The 22,863-nt window shown below is 48.5% G+C and overlaps 1 protein-coding gene across 2 annotated transcripts in view; it reads right to left on the bottom strand.

Annotated features, from left to right (window-relative positions):
* LOC144122137 (PHD finger protein 12) overlaps positions 1–22,863 on the bottom strand; it is a 148,732-nt gene that overhangs the window by 7,870 nt on the left and 117,999 nt on the right. The window lies entirely within an intron of this gene.

The raw sequence follows: 22,863 nt of genomic DNA, 5'->3' as shown, positions 1-22,863 counted from the left end.
TTTGAGGAATTTAAGAAGCTCGCGTTTGAGCATTTCGACACGGAACCACGTCACGTGCGGGTACAGAGGTTCCGTGACGCCGGACAGATGGTAGGGGAGGACGTGCGAACATTTGCGTCGCGGCTTCAGCGCCTAGCGCACGATACGTTAAGCAGGGAGGAGGAAGGAGACCAGCTTAAGAAGAAATACGCGGAGGATATACCTAAAGAGGAAATGACCGCTTTGTTCGTGGCTGGTCTGCAAGACCCCGTGCGCCGGTTCGTGCTCTCGCGCAAGCCGAGCAATTTCGACCAAGCCGTGGAGGCCGCATTGGATGAGGAACAAAATGAGGCGTTAACGACAGCCGCAGCGAGAGTACGCGTCATAGAGAGAGCGGTGCTCAACCCTGAGGTTGCTCTCTTGACAGAGCGGCTAGATCGCTTAGAACAGCTGCTATCTCAGCAGGTAGAATGCCAGGTTGAAGCGCGCGCTCAACAGCGCCCATTCGCTGGAAACCGGAGACCGCCACAAAGCTACAGGCGCGGTATGCGAGATTTTGAAGAAATCGTATGCTTCGCTTGCCAGGGTCGCGGACACATCGCCAGGTTCTGCCAAAACGTGCGCCGTGGGGAGCCACAAAGAGAAGCAGGCGAGACACGCCCTAAGCAAGCCTACAGCGGGGCTCCAGATACCGAGTCAAAAAACTAGTTAGTCCTCCCCAGCCTGAGGAGCGTGGGGAGGGAGCAGTAGATGATGAGGTGGTGGTAGTTTGTGTGGCCGACGAGGCATGCCCTGTTGTGCGTTGCAAGTTAAATGGTTGTTGTATGGAATTGTTGATAGATACGGGGTCAAAGGTGACATTGCTTAAGGAGAGCAGTTTTAACACGCTTCGAAGGAAGGGGGACCGCGAGGTGTTGGAAGCGTCTGGTGGTATGGCAACCAAATTTGTAGGCATAACGGGGGATCCTCTTGGCATAAGTGGACTCTACCGGTTACACTTCTCTCTCGGCGGAATTGCATTGGAGCACCCCTGCTACGTATGCCCGGACACGGTGTCTCTGCCAAACGGAGTGTCAGGTATATTAGGGCAGGATTTTTTGAGAAAAGGGAAGGTAGTAGTCTCATTCTCTGAGGAAGAGGTTAATGCGGGCGGCTCAAAAGTTCCGTTTTTGAACAGGAGAGGGGCTGAGATTCGCATTACCGATATTGACACCCGTCAAACAGTGGGATCATTGGAGAAGGTATATTCGCGGGTTGCCGTCCGGCTGGTCGAGGAGGCGGTCGTCCTTCCTTGGTCGGAGCACATTTTGTACGCGTTTGTGCCTTCAGATGTAGAGAGCGGCGCCTTGGGAGTGCTTGAGCCGGTCGACTCTCTCAGCAATGGCCTGAAGGCAGCCGCGTGCCTCGTGACAGTTAATGACGCCCACAGAGTGCCCCTACGGGTGGTTAACTGTAGCCAGCAGCCACTGAGCCTTCCCAAGAACAAAACATTGGCTTTCTTCACCTCTGCGATAGAGCAACGTGAGCCCACCGATACGGTACTCGCAACTGTAGAGCATGCTAGTCCTTCGGCTGCTCCAAAGGTGTCGTTCGATCTTTCTCACGTAAATTCCAGGGAGAGGGAGGCTCTGGCTGGTTTGCTGAACGACTACTCGGAGGTATTCGCCGCGTCCAACCTGGATTTGGGCTGCTGTGGCGTTATAAAGCACAGGATAGAAACCGGCACTTCATCGCCCGTTTACCAGCGTGCGTACAGGATTCCTTACTCCCAACGTGAGGAGATGGAGCGGCAGGTGCAGGACCTGATTGATCGCGGCATTGTCGAACACTCAAAGTCACCCTGGGGAGCACCAGCACTATTGGTGGAAAAGCCAGATGGCTCGTATTGATTGGTAGTGGACTACCGCAAACTAAATGCCGTAACTCGCATCGATCCATACCCCATCCCCAATATACAGGAGACGCTTTCTCAGCTGGGCTCTGCCAGGTACTTCACGGTAGTGGACATGGCGGCGGGATTCTGGCAGATAGCAATGGATCCGGCAGATGCCGAGAAAACGGCATTCAACACGCCCTCAGGGCACTATGAATGGAAAAGAATGCCGATGGGTCTGGCCAACAGCCCTGCTGTCTGGCAGAGAATCGCTGATGTTATCCTGGCAGGTCTTCTGGGGAGGCTGTGCTTCGTGTATATGGATGACATTATCATATACAGTGACAGTTTTGAGAACCATTTGCGCGATATTGAGCAGGTTTTGGTGCGACTAAGAGGAGCGGGTCTCAAGCTGAAGCCCTCTAAGTGCCAATTCCTCAAAAACGAGGTGAAGTACCTCGGGCACGTTGTTTCAGCTGACGGCGTGCGACCGGACCCTGAGAAACTAAGGTGTGTCTCGGATTTTCCATCCCCGACTAGCGTCCGCCAGGTCCGGCAGTTTCTCGGCCTGATCGGTTACTACCGAAGGCACATAGAGGAGTTCGCCAAGCTCGCTAAGCCGCTCACCGCCTTAACAGCCAAAAATGTCGCCTTTCGCTGGGACGAAAAACGCGGAGAATTCTTTTGGGGCCCTGAAAAGGAAGCTAATGAGTGCACCGCTGTTGCGCCACCCGGATTTTAATTTGCCCTTCGTTATGGCCACAGATGCGTCAAAGTTCGCAGTTGGTGCTGTGCTATCTCAGGTTATCGAGGGCAAAGAACATCCCGTTGCTTTTGCTAGCCGACAGCTGAGCCCCACAGAGCAAAAGTACGGAGCTACGGAAAGGGAGTGCCTCGCCGTTGTCTGGGCAGTAAAGCACTTCAGATGCTACCTTTACGGCCGCAAATTCAAGCTAGTCACAGACTGCCATCCTCTGAAATGGGTGATGAGTGTCAGGGACCCTAGCTCGCGACTCGCTAGATGGAATCTACACCTGCAGGAATACTGCTTTGAAGTTGAGCACAAGTCAGGAAAGACACATCTGAATGCTGATGCACTCAGCCGCACAGCTGCCGTGGCAGCTATAGATGAGTTTGTCCCCGTAGTCGACCCCGCCGAATTACGCACAGAGCAGTGCAAAGATCCTGACCTGAAGCGAATAATCGAAAGCTTAGAGGGCGCACCGTCTCACCCCGAACAGCTAGGTTATTTCATTGACAAAGACGGCACCCTGTGTCGGCGCACGAGGCCAACCAGGAAAGGGAGACCAGAGAAAACCGCTTGGGAGAGAGTCGTCATACCTCGGTCGTGGACAGAAAGGGTTCTTCGCGAGTTTCACGATGCGCCATGCGCCGGTCATTTTGGCGTAGCAAAGACACGCAGGCGTGTGGAGCGTTTGTACTTTTGGAGTGGCATGCGACAGGATGTTAGAGACTACTGTGCGAAGTGTCATTCCTGTCTCGAAAGAAAAACACCCAAGGGACGAAGACCAGCTCCAATTCAGCCAGTCTCTGAGGTTTCGGCTCCCTTCGAGCGGACAGGTATGGACATAATGGGCCCATTGCCCACGACCACTTCCGGAAACAAGTACATTTTAGTATTTGTCGATCACCTTTCAAAATACGCGGAAGCGGTAGCACTCCCAGATCAGAAGGCAGACACGGTTGCAAGAGCATTTGTCGAACAGATCGTGCTCCGACATGGACCCCCGAGGCAACTCTTGACAGATCGGGGAACGAACTTCGTGTCGCAGCTAATGAGGAGAGTTTGCGAGCTGCTTAAGATCGCTAAGAAGCAGACAACACCGTACCATCCGGCTTGCAACGGCGCGGTGGAGCGACTGAACCAAACCGTGGCCGGGTTCCTGTCGCATTTTGTTTCGCGCGACCAGCGGGACTGGGACTTGTGGCTCCCGTATGCAATGTTTGCCTACAATTCCGCAGCACACGAGAGCACGGGCGAATCGCCATTCTTTCTTCTCTACGGCCGAGACCCGGACCAGCCTAGTGAAGTGCCAGAGGGCCCCCGTCGTGTCCCATACGCTTCACTGGACGACTATAAGGTTGAGCTAGAATCGCGCTTGCAAGTGGCGAGGGACATCGCAAAGGAGTCCTTAAAGAAAGCGGCGAAGCGCAGGAAGGAGGTGCACGATCGCAGTGCTAGAGACGCGCCGTTTGATGTGGGGGACAGCGTGTACATTGAAAACTGCCAAAGGCAGATTGGGCTAGCTCGTAAGTTCCAGACGAAGTGGAGAGGACCGTGCGAGGTTGTCGAGAAGCTTTCTCCGGTAAACTTCAGAGTCCGAGACGTGAACCGGCGTTTGATAAGGATACACGCAAATCGCCTCAAGTCGGCACCGGTTCAGTATTCACGAAATGAGGAAAGGGAAAGCGCGGATTTTGATGGGGACAGAAGTGAAGCGGAGCGCGCAGATAGTTCGCAAGAAACGCCCTCTCCTGCATTTGTTCGGCAGGCGCCCGAGGTGACGGCCGGAATGCCACCGGATTTACTTCATGCATTGCTAGAAGAAGAAGCGCGCGAGGTTGCCGCGCAGATAACGCCAGGAGAGGCTCCTGCCACGAGCCCTCGCGAGTCCCAAAGCAGACAAAGGGGCACAGACTTACTTAGTATGACTCATGAAGGCCGATATCCGCTGCGAAATCGGAAAGCTAAGTCGGACTAATGGCGTAAACAGAGCGGAGTTGTGAACTGGTTAGAATTGTGTAATGCCGCAGCTCATAACATTGCTATGTGCTTATGTGTTAAGTTATCGGAGTTGGTAGTTAAACCTTTCTGTCATTAAGTAACACCTTCACAGGAGAGCATGCGGAGCGCATGCAGAACCTGCCCTACTTCCTTTCGTTATCTATATTTTTGTCTGTGCCGTGATCGTGCTAGAAGTGGGAGCTCCTTTGTAACTGTGGTAAATTTATTTCGTCCAGTTTGGACTAGAAAGGAGAGGCTTGGGTGCTGAGTTTCATGTTTATCTGTAAAAGAAGATCAGTGCTGCCCCTGGAGACGCCAGTATTGACCGCGGAGGCATATGGTGTTGTGCAGTGGTGTTGAGTGCAGCGAAAAGTGTTTTGTCGGACGCACTGTGCGAGGCGATTCAGAAAGACAAGGGGAGCTGCGTGGACTCAAATGTTCGGAGAACATTCTTCTGGAGGGTGAGCGAGTGTGACATTCCGTGTGTGCTACGAGGATCCACGTTCGACGGCGCGGCGTAGACGGAGACCCGTGACAGCGGCATCATCAATTACCCAGCCATGCTCTTTGAGTGACGACCAGAACAACCGGACCCGCCGCCGCCCCGGGGAAACAGGCTTTATCCTCCCGGGCACATTCCAGGACAAGGGAGCTGTCAGCGGGCCAGAGCGCGCCGTACCACAGCCGACGCTATGCGCTACCGCGAAGACAACATTCTTTCCCTCCTTCCCCTTTCGACGTGGGCTATCGCCGGGAAGGCACCCACAGCTTCCCGCCGTGCCTCGTGAACAAAAGCGCATTCCCAGAAGGGCCGTGACGGACACCTGTCATGGCGGACAGGCAGTACTCGCCAAGAATGTGGAAAGACAGGCGCTAGTGAATTAGCTCCGAAGAGAGAGCCTGTGTATACTCTCACTTGAGAGAGAGTGGTGGCGTTTTTGTTGTTTATTTAGTTTGTATTGTTAACAGACTCTGGGTTCGAGGCTAAGCCCAACCCAAGGGGTGGTCCCCATCTCGCATGTTATTTTGGATTGGAGAATTGATGCTTTGGGCGGGCCACTGGAAATGACCGCCCTTAGTCCTTTGTTAATCAAGTGCTTAAAAGCACATGTAAACGGATGCAGTCCAGTCTGAGCTGAGGAAGACATCGTTCGCCAAGAGGGCCTTCAGCGCCGAAGCCCGACGGCGTGCAGCTTCTGCCAGCAACCGCTCGAGCCCAACTCCGGAGCCACTCCATCGCCCCCATGAAGTCGTCGGCACGTAAGCTCGGACGCCCCAGCCTCTGATGTATAACCTTAATCATGTGTAATTATTGAATATACCTGTTTGTTTAAACTTCGAGCCATACGGTGTCTCTTTGCCTCTCCGTCCCGTGTGGACCTGCGCATTATGGGGGTCATCACAACGTGTTATTACGGAGCCCTTCAGAAACAGCTTTGCGCACAATCTACGTACAGAATTAGGACGTTAAACTCACAAACCGCTGGCACAACTCAGTTTTGATGCGCATCGACGGGGCACGTAACAGTATTGCGCGGCTGCCCGAGGTCAAGCTCAGTGTTGTTGGCGTTACCGAAAAAAAGTAACTAAATACGTTACTGGTTACGTTAAAAAAAGGAGCGCGTTACCGCCCTACGTTACCTACAAAAAAGGTGGCGCGTAATCGTTACCGTTACCGAAAAAAAGTACCGTACGTTACTTTGCCGTTACTTCATGGCCATAAATGTTAGGTTTTCGTCACCTTTAGAACTTACGATAACAATTTTATAAAGCTGACATTTCCCAAATAACATCTAGCCTAAACAACGGTTTTACGCGCTATCCTGATTTAACGAGAATAGTTTGCACAAATGTGCACGAGCTTAGCAATGTTATAGTAGCCTAAAGATGCCTGTAGAGTTACATGTGTTCGGTTCTAACTGTGTATTACATGATGAAGCCATCTTATGAATGTGGCATTAAACACAAAATGACACTCCATCATCAATTCTGACTTCACAAAGAAAACATCGCTGAACTCAACAAATTTAGAGTAATTCTGAAAAATGTGATGTTCCAAAATGATCGGCATGCTTCCACTCTAGAAAGTTGTGTGTGTGTGAGTGGTTTGGGAAGGGGAGGTAGGTGAAGGCAAGTGTGTGAATGCGTGTTCGTGCAGGTGTTTTGTGCTTTATGGCTATTCCATCTTTTTTTAATTGGGTGCGTTGTCAAGGGCAGCTGTTTTCTGGCATGCATGCGAACCCCAACACGGGTTGTCGGGAGCACCTGTGCATTTTGTTTATTTACATCACTTTAGGTGCTCTGCGCTTTTTTTTCTAAAAAATGGGGCGGAGTGGGTCACAACTGGAACAAAAAGTAACTAGTAACGTGGCACCTCCCGTTACCGAAAAATGTTAACGTAAGTATGTTACCCGTTACAGTTCTGAATTGGTAACGACTACGTTACTAATTTACCCAAAAAAGTAATGCGTTACCGATAACGCCGTTACTTGTAACGCGTTACGAACAACAATGGTCTAGCTACAGTGTAATTTGCAGAGCCACACTGCTACTCGTGTGTACGACAGAGACACAAGGTTAGTTCACATGTGGAATCGTGTCTGCCATCTTCGCCTTCGCAGTTGTATGCGCGGCCACTTTACATGGTGTCGGCCGAGTAAGTGCACATATATTAAGTGCCCGCCAGCGCTCTCTCCTGTTGCCGCTGGTGATGGATAAGTAGTGCTATTTTAAATCAATACTGCAGCGCGCGATAATGCACCGGTACTTCGCATTGAACGATTCCTGCCACCTGGGTAATTTCCGTTGACAGCACACACGTCAGTAAGCAAATGCGTCATTCCATAGAAGCCCACAAGTCAAGCAAGACGCTTCCCCACCTTTATGCAACCACGGTGCCGCGTGCCACTTCGATCACCGCGTAAAAACTGCCCAGCGATGGACATAAACGGCGCACTGTGCAGTCGTCAGGCTGTGCTCGCATCCGCCGCGCCCGCGAGGAGATGGGCACGAGGAGCACGCGGAGGGAGAAAGCGCGCGCAGCACGCGAACACAGTCAGTTGGAGCGCGCCGGCGCCGTCGTGCCCTATCGACGCTTCAGAATTCCGCCGCTGCGGGAGGAGCACGGTGCTGTCGTCGCGCGGCAAACTTTAGGTTGGGGTCCCTATTACTGCTGGGATCAGCTCCGATTCGTAGTCGGTTCACCATGCACGGGGCTCTTCAGCTGGATGTCTCGACGGAAGAGCAGGTTGACAAGCTCCTGCAGTGCTCTCAGATTGGTGACATCAAAGTTAACGTGCGGTTGCCTCATTCCTACATGAAGAACACCTGTGTTATTAAGGGTGTATCAAAGTGGTATTCAGAGCGCGCCCTACTTGATTATTTTAAACCACAAGGTGTTCTGCACGTGAAACGACTCGTGCGTCGTGTGGAGTCTCCAGAAGAAGAATGGGCTGCGAAACCTACCAACTCATCGTGTTGACATTCGCTTCCAACTCAGAGCGCCCCTAAAAAATTGATCTGTGATTCACAAAACACGCAGTTGCCGATTTCACTGAAGCTGCTCCATGGTGTTGTAGATGCCAACGTTTTGGTCACGTGGCCAAAGTTTGCGCAAAGGATCGACGCTGTAAGTGGTGCGGAGGCGACCACGACTTTAAAACCTGCAAGGCCGATTTTGCTTGCGCCAATTGCGGTGGTGATCATCTAGCGAGTTTCAGAGGCTGCCCCTTCCATGTGAGCACTCTGCACCGTCGAATATCCTTTATTGCTGGTCCCAGAACCCAACCGACTGAGACGCCTGTTCCAGGATTAGACGAGTTCCCAGTGTTGGAGTCTGATGTTGTTGCGTTACCCAACAATGTCCCTAAGAGACCTGGGTCCAGCAAGACGTCAAGATCCATTGTGTGCGAGTCGGCTGTTCGACCTCCAGCAAAAAGTGTTCATGTTCCTGAGCGACTGGATCACAGCCAGACTCGACGGCAAGGGGGACTCTCATATGCACAAGTGACAAAAAAACCAGCTACTGCGGCCAAGACTGTGTCCCCGTCGGCATCTTTTCTCGATGTTGTGAGTGCGTTGCGCAAATTAAGGAGCTCAAAAATCAAGGTATGTCTGACCTTCTTAATGTCTTGGTTGGGGCCCTGCGTTCACATGTTCCAGCGATGGCGCCTGGTAACCTGAAGAACCTCCTACAGCTGGTGCTTTATTTTGAGTCCCTAATTACCACCTTCGCAGCTAACTTTCTTGCGATCTAATATGGATGGGATTAACCTCGTGGACCTAATATTCACTGAAAAGTGCCGTTTATATTGCAATGGAACTGTGCTGGGATTTTAAGTCGGTTAGCTGAACTAAAGCTATTCTTGAAAGAGACTTGTGTTCCAGTATTGGCCCTGTCAAGCTGGCCTGCCAAGTGGGAGATGTTTGACTGGATATGTCGCCCATAAAAACTGCAGCATAAAGTCATTTCCTGCAGGAAGTGCTGCGCTTTACATGAGAAGGGAAATTATACATGCTTCTCTAAGCATTGCTGATCTTTGCATGGATGACATTGAGGTAGCGGCTGTGAGAATGCAGCTCAGCTTTCGAACCCTTTCTATTGCATCCGTGTACGTGTCCCCGCGGAAGAACGTAGCATTGGATTTGTTTCTACAGCAGCTCTGAGACCACTGCCCAGCTCCTCGAATCATCTGCGGTGATTTCAACGCCCATCATGCCGTCTGGGGTGACAAGAACACGGGATTCGCGTGGATGCAAACTCGTAGACGTTATTGACAGTTTGGACCTGTGTGTTGCCAATGACGGAAGCCCCACTTTCTTCCGGCCTCCAGCTTCAGCGACAGCTATAGACCTGACACTGCATTCACCTGACGTCCGCTTGAGGTGGTCAACAGCGCCTGACCGCATGGGAAGTGATCACTATCCGATTTTTGTGTCTGCTGCTGACTTTCATATGCGGGGTCCTAAAATTAGCAATGTGGTCAACTGGGACAAGTACAGAGAGCAACTAGAACGTGTTTCTGGCGGTGTTATTGACAAAATGATTTCCAGTAAGCTGGCAGCAACTACGGCAGTCAAGTTACGTGATCATTTTCCGGCCCCGGATTTAAAACTTAGGAACCTTTGCGCAGCGAGAAGGGCGGAGCGCCAACTCGTGCGGAAGAAGGACGACAGCAAACTGAAGACGACCTTCAATAGGGTGAATTCTGCCATTAGACTGCACACGAACAAGCTCTACAGGTTGCAATGGGCCTCATTCTGTGCTAGTTTGACCGTGTTCACACCGATGACAAGAATATGGCGAGTTATTGGCAGCCTTGCTGGAGAATCTCGCCCCTCGAAGCCTTTTGAAGGTCTTGCAATACGCAAGGAACAACGTACTGCGTGCTTGGCAGAGGAATTTGCAGATGCACTCGTATGTGTTAATTCTGGAATGGATATATATACGCCACCTGCTTCCTCCAGGTCTATCATGGACGGCCCATTCACGCTTCGTGAGCTTCAGACTGCGCTCAGTGACCTGCGGCGCCGGTGTGCACCAGGCCCCGATGGCATCACCAATCAAATGCTGAATAATCTGCCCTTGGAACTCGCGAAGGAGCTCCTCAACTTCATCAATCGAGTTTGGGAGACTGGCGACGTTCCTACATCATGGAAGGTGGCACATGTAGTTCCAATACTCAAGATTGGCAAAGACATGACGGATCTTGCCTCGTATCACACTGTGTCATTGACCTCCTGTGTAGCTAAGTTGATGGAGAAGCTGGTAAATGAACGCTTATCGTGGTGGCTTGAGGACAGCAAGGCACTGCCAACATGTATGACAGGATTCCGCCAAGGTCTTAGTGCCCAAGATAGCGTCTTAGACTTGGTGAGTCACATTGAACACCAGAGAGCTTTCGGCCTTTCCACCTTAGTCATTTTTCTTGATGTTGCGAAAGTGTATGACAACATGCTTCAGAGCTCAGTTCTAAACAATTTGTAAGGGATGGGCATAGAGGGCCATATGTTAAGATTCATTTACAAGTTTATAAGTGATCGTGCGGTTCGTGTATGGTTAGGGAGTACCTTAAGCACCGAAAAGGTTCTATCACGACGTGTGCCTCAAGGAAGCGTTCTTTTCCCCACGCTCTTTAACGTCGTAATGGCTAGCCTTCCCAATTCGTTGCAAAAAAATTGCAGGCTAGTGCGTATGTCAATATAAGCTGACGACATTTGTATTTGGATTACTGGCTACCAACACAAATGATTAGCCCTGATAGCTCGACAGGCTCTACTTTCGGTACAAGCTTACCTCCAAGGTGTAGGATTGTCTCTGTCAGTGGAAAAATCCAGCTTTGTTCTGTTTCCAGGTGTAGGAAGACATCAAGCGCGGTTGAAGATAGACTTCGGTCACTTTTGTTGCATCCATCAACTCATCCACACGTGTTTCCTGGGCGTCATTATTGACTCCCGTCTACAGTGGCGAAAAGCTGTCAACGCGATTATACCATCCATATCTTCGCGTGTCAATGTGATCCATAGAATTGCACGTGAGCAATGGGGAAACCATCCTTCTTCAATGGTCAAACTTCGTGAAGAGCTGGTGGTCAGTTGCATAATGTATTAATTACCTTTAATTTCCCCCTCGACATCACAGCTTGAACGTCTCAAAGTTGTCCACAGAAAGGGCCTAAGAAAAGCCATTGGAGTTCCTCAGGTGGCTGCGAATAAGGCAGTACTTCATGAGTCACTATCGAAACCTCTTAGCCTTGTCGCTTCTCAGAGACTGCTAATGCATCTTGGCGGCCTAGGAGAGATGGTAGCTGGGCGATCCCTTCTCCAGTGGCTCTGCAAGAGATATGAGTCGAAGGCCTACTTGGCACTTATAACTCTTAGTTCTTTAGGCCTTAATGTCCGAAGGCAAAGGAAACGGTTGAAACCCCCCTGGTCTTTTCCGACCCTCGACTGTAAGGTCACAATTCCCCATGTGAGCAAAAAGCGCAGCTCTCCTTTGGCAGCAACGTGTTCGCTTGAACTTGAACACTTGGAAATAGAGTATACCCGCCACCTTCATATTTTCACGGGTGGTTCTGTGGACAAGGTCAAACAAGCTAGCGCAGCGGCTTTTTACATTCCTTCTTTGGACTGTAAGTGGTCCGTACGCTGTACGACTGTCGTATCCTCCACAACGGCTGAAAGTGTTGCTATTGAGGCGGCTTTACGGAAGTTAGGGTCTTGTCCGGCTCAACCTGTTGTCATCCTAACTGATTCAAAATCTGCCCTTCAGAGGTTAGAGCACGGATTCCCTACTGATGCCTATAAGCTCTCTGCGCTTGTTGCAGAATCTGCACAGCAGAGGCTTTACTCTAATTTCCAATGGGTGCCCTCTCACATAGGAGTCAACGGCAATGAGGTGGCAGACAATGTTATAAAGCTCTCTCAAGGAATCCATCAATAAAAGTACCTCAAGATGAAAAAGTCTCTACAGGAAAACGGTGTTCGATCATTTCAGTACCCTGTGGAGTGCGCCCCACAAGCCATGTGTGACCAAGGGACTGAGAAGATCCCAGGAGACTCTACTACATTGAATTCGCACTGCCTTTGCTCGCACTCCTGCCTGGATGCATAAGACGGGCATAGCATCGTCTCTGCTATGCTCTTTATATGGTGTGTGCGGGGATATCGAACATTATATCATGTACTGCCCAGAGTACAACGCGGAAAGGTGTGCGATGTTCGCTTCCTTCAAGAAGACAGGAACCCGTCACAGTACAGTTCAGGACATTGTCTACCCGAGTGGAAACCAGACATACAGAAGGGAGGCTGCACACCTTTTAACATTTCTGCAGGGCACGGATCTTGTTTCTAAATGGTGGCTGCAGGAACGGACTAAGGCCTACTGTGATTGAATGTGTGCGTAGATGGTGTCTTCTGGAGTGGACTACGGTATACTGTGAGTGAATGTGTTTATAGATTGCGGCACTACAATGGACTATGTTCTACTGTTAATGTTCTACTGTGACTGTATATGTGCATAGATGGTGACTTCTGGATTGGACTGTGATGTGGACTGTGTGGAGTGATTGTGTGCATAGATGGTGACTGCGGGAGAGGAATGTGTGCTATTATAAGAGACTGTACGCATAGCTGGGTAGATGCAACAGGTATTTAGGAGATTATTAACATAGAAAGGACTCTACGGTGGAGCAATTGCCGGCAGAATAAGCAAGGCTAATCCCTCCCACCTGTAGCATTCAACACCTCAACCTGCACAGAGACAACATACAAGCAGTATGCCCTGCTGCAAGCTTGGTGGTGGTTGGTGGTGCAGGTGCCACTTTGCTTGAGTGTGTTCCTTGAACCACAAAAGTCGGCTTGCAAAAGAGGCGGCCGAGGCTTTTCACAGTGAGCATCTGTGTCTTTGGACATGGTTTACCTAAGATAGTGAAAATGTCAGATGTAATCCGAGGTACTTATGTGACGTTGTTGGGGCAATCGGTACTGAGTTAATATTGTATGAATGATGAATAACTGCACGGTTGCGAGAGAATGACAACAGTTGGCATTTATTCAGGGTTAAAGGCATGAGCCATCTGTCGCATCATGTGGCTATTGTGTCAATATCTTTTTGTAGTAGGTGATTATCGTAGGGACCACGAATGGGGCTGTATACTACACAGTCGTCTGTGAACAGTCTTAATTTGGCATTTGTGTTTACTGGAAGATCGTTGATTTAAATGAGGAATAGCAATGGTGATAAGCCAGCGCCCTGGTGGCACCTGATGATACACTGGTAAGGAATGAGCAGTAACCGCTGCGTGAAAGGAATTGCATGCGTCCATTTAAGAAATGATCAGTCCAGGTTATTAGGCTATCAGGAATGCCTAGGGAGGAGAGTTTTGCGAGCAGGTGCGAGTACGAGCAGTCGAAGGCTTTGGAGAAATCTAAAAAAATGGTGTCTATTTGAAGGTTATTGTCCATAAAGTGTAGGATGTCATGAGTGAATTTGGCCAACTGGGTTTCACAGGAATAGTGTTTTAAAAAAAACCGCATTGGTGGCGATAAAAGAAGTTAGCTGAATCTAGGTGGCTCATTAAGTTAAACGATATAAGATGTTCAAGTGATTTCGAAGGAATGCTGGTCAACGAAATGGGGCGATAGTTGGAAGGATTTGTGCGGTCATCTTTCTTGAATATTGGAACGATTTCAGCTATCTTCCAATCATAAAAGACTTCTCCAGATTCCAATGATTGGATAAAAATTGGATGCAGGATTAGGCTTGAGACTGAACTAGTATTTGTCAGGAGTTACTGTTTACATTATCGCAACCAGCCGATGATGAAGTTTTGAGAGAACTGATTAAGTTTACTATTCCTGCCGGTGTGACTGACTTGGGGCATGGGTAATGCCGAGATGGCTGGTGAAAAAATTTGGACTGCTATTTGGTGAGGAGAACACTGAACAGAAGTATTTATTTAGAATTGCCGCGCACTCTTTGCCGTCTATGGGCTCACGGTCAGTGTCTAGAAGCTCAATGCTACAAGATCACAAATTAGGGGAGATAATACACCAGAATTGATTAGGGTTTGTTTGAAAGATAGAATGTAAGTCGGAAGAAAAAAACGAGTTTAGCGGAGGCTAATTTTTCATTATATTATTTTGCGCATTGATGGTACCATTCCCATGTTTCAGGCAGGTTATGCAAGTTAGCCTTACGATAAAGATGCTTTTTCTATTACGAGGCCTTTTCAGATCTCTATTGAAACATTCGTTGTTACAATCGGATTTTACAAAGAAGGACAGAATGTGTGCGTTTTTCAATCTTAGCATTGTAGTTTTAAAATGTTGCCAGTTGGCATTGACAGAGCGAGCAAGACAAGATTTCACAAATGAGTTATAAAATTCTGATAGTGTGAGGTTGATGGTGTCGAAATTAGCCCTTTTGTAGTCATTCATCTTTTTTGTTGGGGACCACTTTGTGATGGGCAATGATAGGCGGATGTGAATTAGGTTGTGATCGCTAATGGCTGGTAACATGGTTATGCCTTTAATGTCATCGGTGGAGGTTGTCAGAAGTAAATCAATAAAGTTACTTCCTCTTGTGGGGCATGTAATGACTTGGTGTAGGTTGAAGTCAAGTGTTAGATCAAGGAAGCGTTTTGATTCGTTGGAAAGTGATCTATTAAGCAACGAGAGTAAGGGCCAGCTAAGGTTAGGGAAGTTAAAGTTGCCAAATAAATAGATGGGAGAATTTGGAAATTTATCTGATGTTGTTCAAGGCACCACACAGTGCGTCACAGAAGAATAAATCACTATCAGGTGGCCGATAGCAAATACCAAAAATGACTTTTTTTGCCCTGTCATTCACGGATGCCCACGTGAGTTCAAGAGTGTCGTCACTAGAGATGCGAGACGATGACAAGGTGTTCTTGATAGCTGTGAGAATGCCTCTGTCTTTTTTTTGTTTTTTCTGTCATGCTGGTATATTGTGTAGTTAAGTTTGGGGGAAAATATTTCACTGTCTCTAATATCGTCGTTCAGCCAGGTTTCAGTAAGTAGCACGACATCCGCTTCAATATCAGTAATGCAACCTTCAAGTCTGTCGCGTTTTGGGATAACTCTCCGGATGTTCCTGAAAGCAATATTCAGGTCGAGGTATAGTGACGGACGCTGTATAATGACGGGTGAAAGTACTTGCTGGTCGGTGCGTCATGTAGTGCTTCGTTGAGTGTTTGCGGGGGATGGTCCTGTGTTTCTGTGCACGGTAGCTGCTGAGCTTGGGCTCTCCAGTACGCTATCAGCGTCAGCGTTATAATAATAGCATTTACTGCCCACATAAAGCTTGCCAAAAGCAAGTTTAAAGGCACATTTTTTTGGTCTTATGAACTCATGCAGCTTTGAACATGCTCGGCGTGTAAGAAATTCAGTCTTCTCTTATGGCATAGCTTGTTCCTTTAAGTTCTTGCCCATGGGAAAGAATGTTCTCTTTCATTTTGAACTGTGTAAACTTTATGATGATGGGGCGTTTTTTTGTCGTCGGAGCAACTTTCAATACGGTGGGCACATTCGACGCTGCTGCAGTCCAGATGAAGGTCAAGGTGATCTACGCAAAGTTGAACAATTTTGTTCCGTGATTCGGTCCGATTCGGTGTTTGTGTCGTCAAGGCCCAAGAAAAGCTAGTTGTTGCGGCGCATACGGTTTTTGGTGTCAATGTTGGCAGCGTTTAAGACTGCGATTTTGCGCTGTATGTGGTCTGTCTCGTTAGGCGTTTTGTCGTTATTCAGTGAGTGTTCTGGTGACTCAAGATCGGTTGCTTAAAGCGGCTATTTGTTTTTCGTGCGAGACTTGAGTCACACGAAGGCTAACTATTTCTAAGCGGAGTGCTGCAAAACTTTATTCTAGTTACAGGGTTGAGTTCGACATCACCAGATAGTACCGGCATGAGTTTTGACAGGTAGTTGAAAGCTTGAATATCAGTGAGTATGCGAAAAACATCGCGCCACTTCGAGTCGTAGGGGCACGACACCATGACCAAAAAACGGTTGCTACTGCGGTATTGTTTGCAATGGTTAAGGTAACTAACTTGAAACATCAGGAGTGCGGTGAGCATTGTGCGGCAAAAGGCGTCGTGCCCTGTGTGGACCGGGTGTTTCTGCTGGTTAAGTAGGGCAGCGTCGTGTCCTGTGGTTGATGACGTAATAGATAGCGGCGGTTGCCAGGTGGGGACAGCGATTATCATCGACAATGATGCCTCGAGCGTAGAATGGGCGGCATTTGGTCCAAAGTTCCGGGCAGGTGCGGTGTAATCTTTGGAGGGCGGTAGATCAAGGCGGCACCATGTACAACAACCAGTACGACAACACCTGAAACATCAGGAGTGCGGTGAGCATTGTGTGGCGACCGGTGTCGTGCCACGAGTGTCTAGCATTTTGCCTCCACCGAAATGCGACTACCGCAGCTGAGGTCAAGCCCGTGTCTTTAGTGTCAGCAGCCGAATACCATGTAGGTCAAGCCCGTGTCTTTAGTGTCAGCAGCCGAATACCATGGCCACTGTTCCACCACGGTGGCTGCAAGATTCCTAATGGATGGACATGTAAAGTGTTAGCAAATCATATCAGTTTGAAGTGAAGGTTAGCAAGTTCTATGTATAATTAGCGGTATGTATTGCAGTACGCAAGTGTAACACCCATTCCTTACAGAGTGAAGATGTGTGCTCTCACAATTTTACATTTAGTTACACACATTTAATTTTTAAATATTTAGGAAATATTTCTAAGTTATAAGCCTTTAAAGAGTTTAATAAATAGGACAATAAATGAATGTTTGACCCAATCAAACAAATGTTTAATATTAAAGGTTGCTATCTCTGTGGCTTCTGGATCGAGCAGCTACTGGTCCCAGCAGATAACGGTCCCATGGGCAGGGAGACTGCACAGCAAGGCTTGTCGTTCCAGATTTTTTTTTTTCAGTGCACCATTTAGGCATCGTTTACAATGACCGCCAAGAAATATGCAATAAGGGCTGTACCAGTGATGGTAGCCAGCAGTTCACGCTGAAAATTTGTGTCAATTTTTAGTGTTCACTGGATACAGTAGGTTCAGAGGGACCCACTGGACAAAATAGCGCCAATTGGGGTCCGATTTGTGGGGTTGAATTGGGGAGATATAAATACGCTCTCCCCACTCAATCGCGGCTGACACGGTTCAAAGCCGCCCGGACCCCACCCCGTGATCGCGTATGCTACCGATACCGAGCGCACGCCAACCACGGCGGGCCTTGCTCTGAGGGAACAAAGGAACGACACATTGGCTGACACAAACAGGCATTTATTGCTACAGCAACAATAACGCCAGCTAGCAACAAGGTACACTAATGAATCGAGGTCGTCCGACTCGCCAGCAAGGTTCCGAGTGAATGTTCGCCCGCGCTAGGGCAAGGGATATATGCTCCGAAGGCCGGACGGGACGATATACGGGCGCGGGTCTCCCCGTTGCTTCCTCGCCCCGCCGGCGAAGAGCAGAGCCGCGAGCGACACGTCCGCTCGCGCCGACGATCCCAGCCGAAGACACCCATCTCCCGCGCGCGGGCTTCAGCAGTCTCCCGCGCAGCGACGTTGGCGCCCTCTCTTGCCAGTTAATGTAACTGACAAGGGAATGCGTTCATCCTGCTGCTGCACAGTGCCTCGCGGGAAAGCAAACACAGGGGGCTGCAGGGCAGGTCCCCACAGATTGGAACCCTATATTGTCGAAATAGCAAACTAGTTGTGTTCCTCAGTTTACACATACTGATGGTACAGTGTAATATGGTGTGGTATGTGGGTTTAAATGTCCCAAAGCTACATGTGAGCTGGCGTAAGGGAGGGCTCTAGATTAGTTTTTACCACAGTGGTTCTTTAACATCGCTCTGCACCCAGGCATTTTGGCATTGATAGAAATGCAGTGGGTGCATCCTGCCAGTACTTGCTTAAAAAATAAACCAGGACAACGCAGTTTGCATGTGGCTAGGCTTAGAGTGGTCCCTGGGCTCCAGAGCATGCAGCATCTCTCGCCGGGTCGTGTTGCCCATGCAGTGCACTTGCCTTTGTGCCCTCGGCCCATTGTGTTGAAGGTCCTGGGGCCCACTGATGCACTCCTTCACCGCTTAAGAGAGGGTCCTCTTCTGTGGACAGGGCACCTCGTGTCTATGCCTTGCCCTAGCTGCAGCCAGGCAGGCCACTTGCTGTGCACTGACCTTCCCAAGAGATTCACCTGCTGGCTGTGACAACGCCCCAGTACGTGTAAACACTGCACTTATTCAGGTAGCAAACCCATTTTGTTGGCCATTCCCACCTGCACCCTTTTCTGTGGAAGTGAGACAACCTGCCACAGTGTCCCTTGTAAACTGCAAAGGAACCTTAGCCAGCTGGGTATGGGCTACGGCGCAAGGTGTCTAGGTGGCAACACAGTGGCTCACACCACTGGCATATACGAGGTGTGTTAAAAAAAAAAGGTATCGAGCCTTCTCCTCTCCCGCTTAAACCAATGAAGTGCGGGAGACTTCTTTCACTGGAGATGTAGAGGGGACATTCATACGCATGCGCAATATTTTTCCGGCTCACAAAAAGGTTCAGTCGCTGGCCGTCTGCCTACAAGTGAGGACACGTAGTGCGCAGTCGTCGGATTCCAGTAAGTTGTACAATGACAAAACAACATGAGCAATGATATTGCATCAAATTTTGCCAGAAGCTTGGCGATACCAAAGCCGAAACCATTCGCAAGATTCGACAGGCTTCTGGGGACGATGCCATGAGCAGCTGATGGATAAAGGAATGGTACAACCGCTTCAAAGATGGCCGCACAGCAGTGGACAGTGACTCGCGTTCAGTCAGACCATCAACAAGCTGGAATGAAAATGTCATTCAGCAAGTGCAGACTTTGGTCATGGAGGACTGTCGCATTACAGTACGAGAACTTGCGAGCGAGGTAAGAGTAAGCATTAGATCTGTACATTCAATTTAGACTGAAGATATGGGCATGAGGAGTGTTTCCGCAAAATTCGTACCGAAACTACTAACAAAGGAGCAGATGGAATGCTGTCTGGAAATCGCGCAGGACATGCTGGACAATGAAAACCATGACCCCAACTTTCTGAACACTGTGATCACAGGCGATGAGTCATGGGTTTATGGGTACGACCCAGAAACTAAGATACAGTTGTCACAGTGGAAACATCTGACATCCCCGAGGCCAAAAAAAGCACGGCAGGTCCGCAACAATGTGAAAGTCATGTCGACCGTTTTCTTCGACTCCCGTGGGATGGTGCATCACGAGTACGCACCACAAGGCCAAACCATCACAAAGGAGTACTACCAGGACGTCCTTCGTCGCCTTGGTGAAGCTGTGCGGCGCAAACAACCAGATCTGTGGGCAGCACAATCTTGGCAGCTCCATCATGACGACGCACCCGCCCATTCTGCGCATCTGATTCAGACTTTCTCAGCCAAACACAACATTCCTGTGGTTTGTCAGGCTCCCTATTCCCCCGACATGGCTCCGTGTGACTTTTGGCTGTTTCCCAAGCTAAATGTGCCAGTGAAAGGAACCCGACTTGAGTCAAGAGAAGCATCATGGGAAATGCTATGGCCCGGCTGATCTCCATTCCAAAAGAGTTGTTCCAGAAGTGTTTCCAAGAATGGAGGGAGCGTTGGGAGAAGTGTGTGCATCACCAAGGAGAATACTTTGAAGGGGATTAGGGTTTTGTGCCTCCGAATAAATAAATGCATTTCTGCAGACCAAAGGTTTGATACTTTTTGAACACCCCTGGTAAAGTACCGTAGTTCCTGTATGCGCCAAGAGATGAATCATTGCTAAGCGCCCCATTAGAGTCACTAAAAAACTTATCCAGTGACTCTACAGCTCATTTTCGTGTTTTATTTGAACCTGTAATGTGGGTAACCACTGGCACTTTGATGACAATGCAGTAACTCTCGCCGAGTGATGTCATTTGTTTACTTGACTGTTCCCTCATTCGTTCATCACCGCCCCTAGTGCAAGTCATAGCGCGAATGCTCTAGCGCCCGTGTTGAAAAAAAATTCTACTGCACATGTACGCCGCGGCTGCGCTGAATGGTGGCTGGCGGCCAAATGCCAACGAACAAGCACCACACAATAGCATGTGCTTTCTATAACAAAGAGACAGTTGATGCATGTTTCTTTCGAAACAGTAATGATTCGCCGCTCAGCCAATAGAACTCTGCAATCACAGGCTATGTTTGGAGGTGCAAGAGTGGTACATTATCCAGCCGCCAGCATCCAGCGCATTTCGAATGCTGCGTCCCCACAGTCGAGCCTGGATATATCAAATCCAGACATATTGAAATATCGAACGGTGCGCCGCTCCCCTGCAAGTGGCACGTCTTCTAACGGCGCTCTTTGACTCCTTATCGCGCACGGCCTCAGGCGCCTGCTGGCAGCACTAGCGCTGTGAAACCGCATGACGAGGTGAACATGGGATGCGCTCGAGGATGGCCTTCGGTCTCTAGTACTCAATTTCCATGCCACATCACTGCCATGTGATGAAGCCAACTTCTCTAACCTCGATATGTTGCAAGGTACTCGAACACATAATATACACTAACATTATGACTCATCTTAACCAGAACAACCTGCTTCATAACAACCAACATGGCTTCTGCAAACATTTATCGTGTCAGACACAGTTATTTGAGTTAATAACGGACCTTCATCAAGCAATCGACTCTTCCCTCTACATTGACTCCATCTTTATTGATTTCTCCAAAGCCTTTGATCGCGTGCCTCATAACTGCCTAATGATAAAGATACGCAACCTACAGCTGGATCATTGTACTACGCAGTGGATCTATGCATTTCTAACAAACCACTTTCAGTCAGTTAAGTTAGAGAGCTTCTTATTAAGACGAACAGGTGTTGCTTCAAGAGTACCCCAGGGTTCGGTGCTGGGTCCACTGCTTTTCTTAATATATATTAATGACATCACGTCAAACATAACATCAACAATACTATTATTTGCAGACGACTGTGTAATTTACCGAGTAATATCGAGCCCTTGCGACATCATTGCTCTCCAAACTGATCTTGATGAGCTAACTCATTGGTGCGGCAGGTGGCAAATGGTAATAAACGCAGATAAAACTAAACATCTAAGTTTACTTCCGCTGCTAACACGAGTTCTAATGCCTACACATTTAATAATAGAAACTGCATCGTCGGTAAAATACCTCGGTGTTAATTTTAGCTCTAATTTATCCTGGAGCTCTCATATTGAACTGATCACTACCAAAGCCTTAAAAAAACTTGGGTCTTCTTAAACGCAGACTTCACCAAGCCAACCAGGACACCAAACTACACGCATTCAACATGCTAATCAGGCCTGCAATTGAATATGCGTCAGTGATCTCGAACCCTCATTATAGCTATCTTATTACCATATTGGAATCTGTGCAAAACAAGGCTGCTCGATTCATCGTTTCCCGTTACTCTCGGTATCAAAGTGTAACAGCACTGAAAACATCGCTCCATCTCCCGCCTCTGGTCATGCGCAGAAAATTCAGCCGTTTATCTTTTTTCCATACTCTCTACCACAGCAACACACCATTTGCAAGTTCACATCTTCTCCCGGCACCGCACACATCAGCTCGCGTAGACCATACGAAGACTGAACCCATTTTCGCTCGGACAGAGCGACACACTCACCTTTGGTACTAGCTATTGAAGAGTGGAATTCGCTTCCTTCTAGCATTGCGGCTATCGTTGAAACATCATCATTTCAAACAGCTCTTTGGTCATACTTAGAAAATTCCAATGTAGAATGATGTGCGTTTTTTTTCTTTCATTTGCTTCAGTGTGTGCGTGTCGACCGGTAACGTTCCATGAAGTGTTAGATATGTTTTGTAACTTCTGAAGGTGCGATTGTTTTGTTTTGTGGGATTTGCTACATGTGCATTTTTTCAGTGCCTATTCCTAGCCATTCCCCCCCCCCCCCCCCCCCCCCCCCTCTCCTATTAATTTGTACCTGGCTTCTTGACTTGTTTATGTCTATCTTTAGCCGTTTATATGCTGTGTTGTATATTTGTCAAGTTTTTTTTGATTAATCCCCCCCTATGTAATGCCTGCATTGGGCCTTTAGGGTATTGAAATAAATAAAAAACTATAACCTAGTGGTGACCCTCCTCATGGCGTGCGCCGCTACAGAAGACATTGTGCAAACAAAGTATACCTTAATTTTAATGAGATTATTCTATTTACAGTGTACTGGTAATTAGATTAGACATCTATTAGCAAAGAAGAGAGTAACTTCGGTTGGTGCAATGTAGTCTCGCTTCTAAGTTTCAGATATGCTTATCCTCTGCCATTTTTTTTATATTAAATAATCTATATATAAACTATTCGTGGTCCCCTTTGAGTTTGATATACCCGGGTTCGACTATATATTGCACCGTGGGTGTAGCCGTCACATAGCCCAAACCCCGACAGGATTGGAGAACAAACTCAAGTTAATGTTATTAACATTGGGGCTGAGAAAAAGGAATCTACGTGGGTTTCCGGGACGCGTATTGTGAAGAACTGACAGTCTGTTAGGGTAACAGTGTGAATTCAAAAGAAAGAAAAATATAGCCAGATGCAACTGAAAGTGGAGTGGAGAGATAACAGTAGGTGTTGCAATGCTGCCGCAAAAGGAGGTTAGTGGGAATAGCCTTGTCCTGTAACCCAGGCGATGATGAATAATAACGCTTGGTTGCCCATTAGCCAGTACATGCAACAA

The sequence above is a fragment of the Amblyomma americanum genome, chromosome 2 (genome assembly GCF_052857255.1).
Source record: "Amblyomma americanum isolate KBUSLIRL-KWMA chromosome 2, ASM5285725v1, whole genome shotgun sequence".
Classification (NCBI taxonomy): domain Eukaryota; kingdom Metazoa; phylum Arthropoda; class Arachnida; order Ixodida; family Ixodidae; genus Amblyomma; species Amblyomma americanum.
Note: the sequence above shows the minus strand (reverse complement) of the source record. Positions and strands in the feature narration are given on the sequence as shown.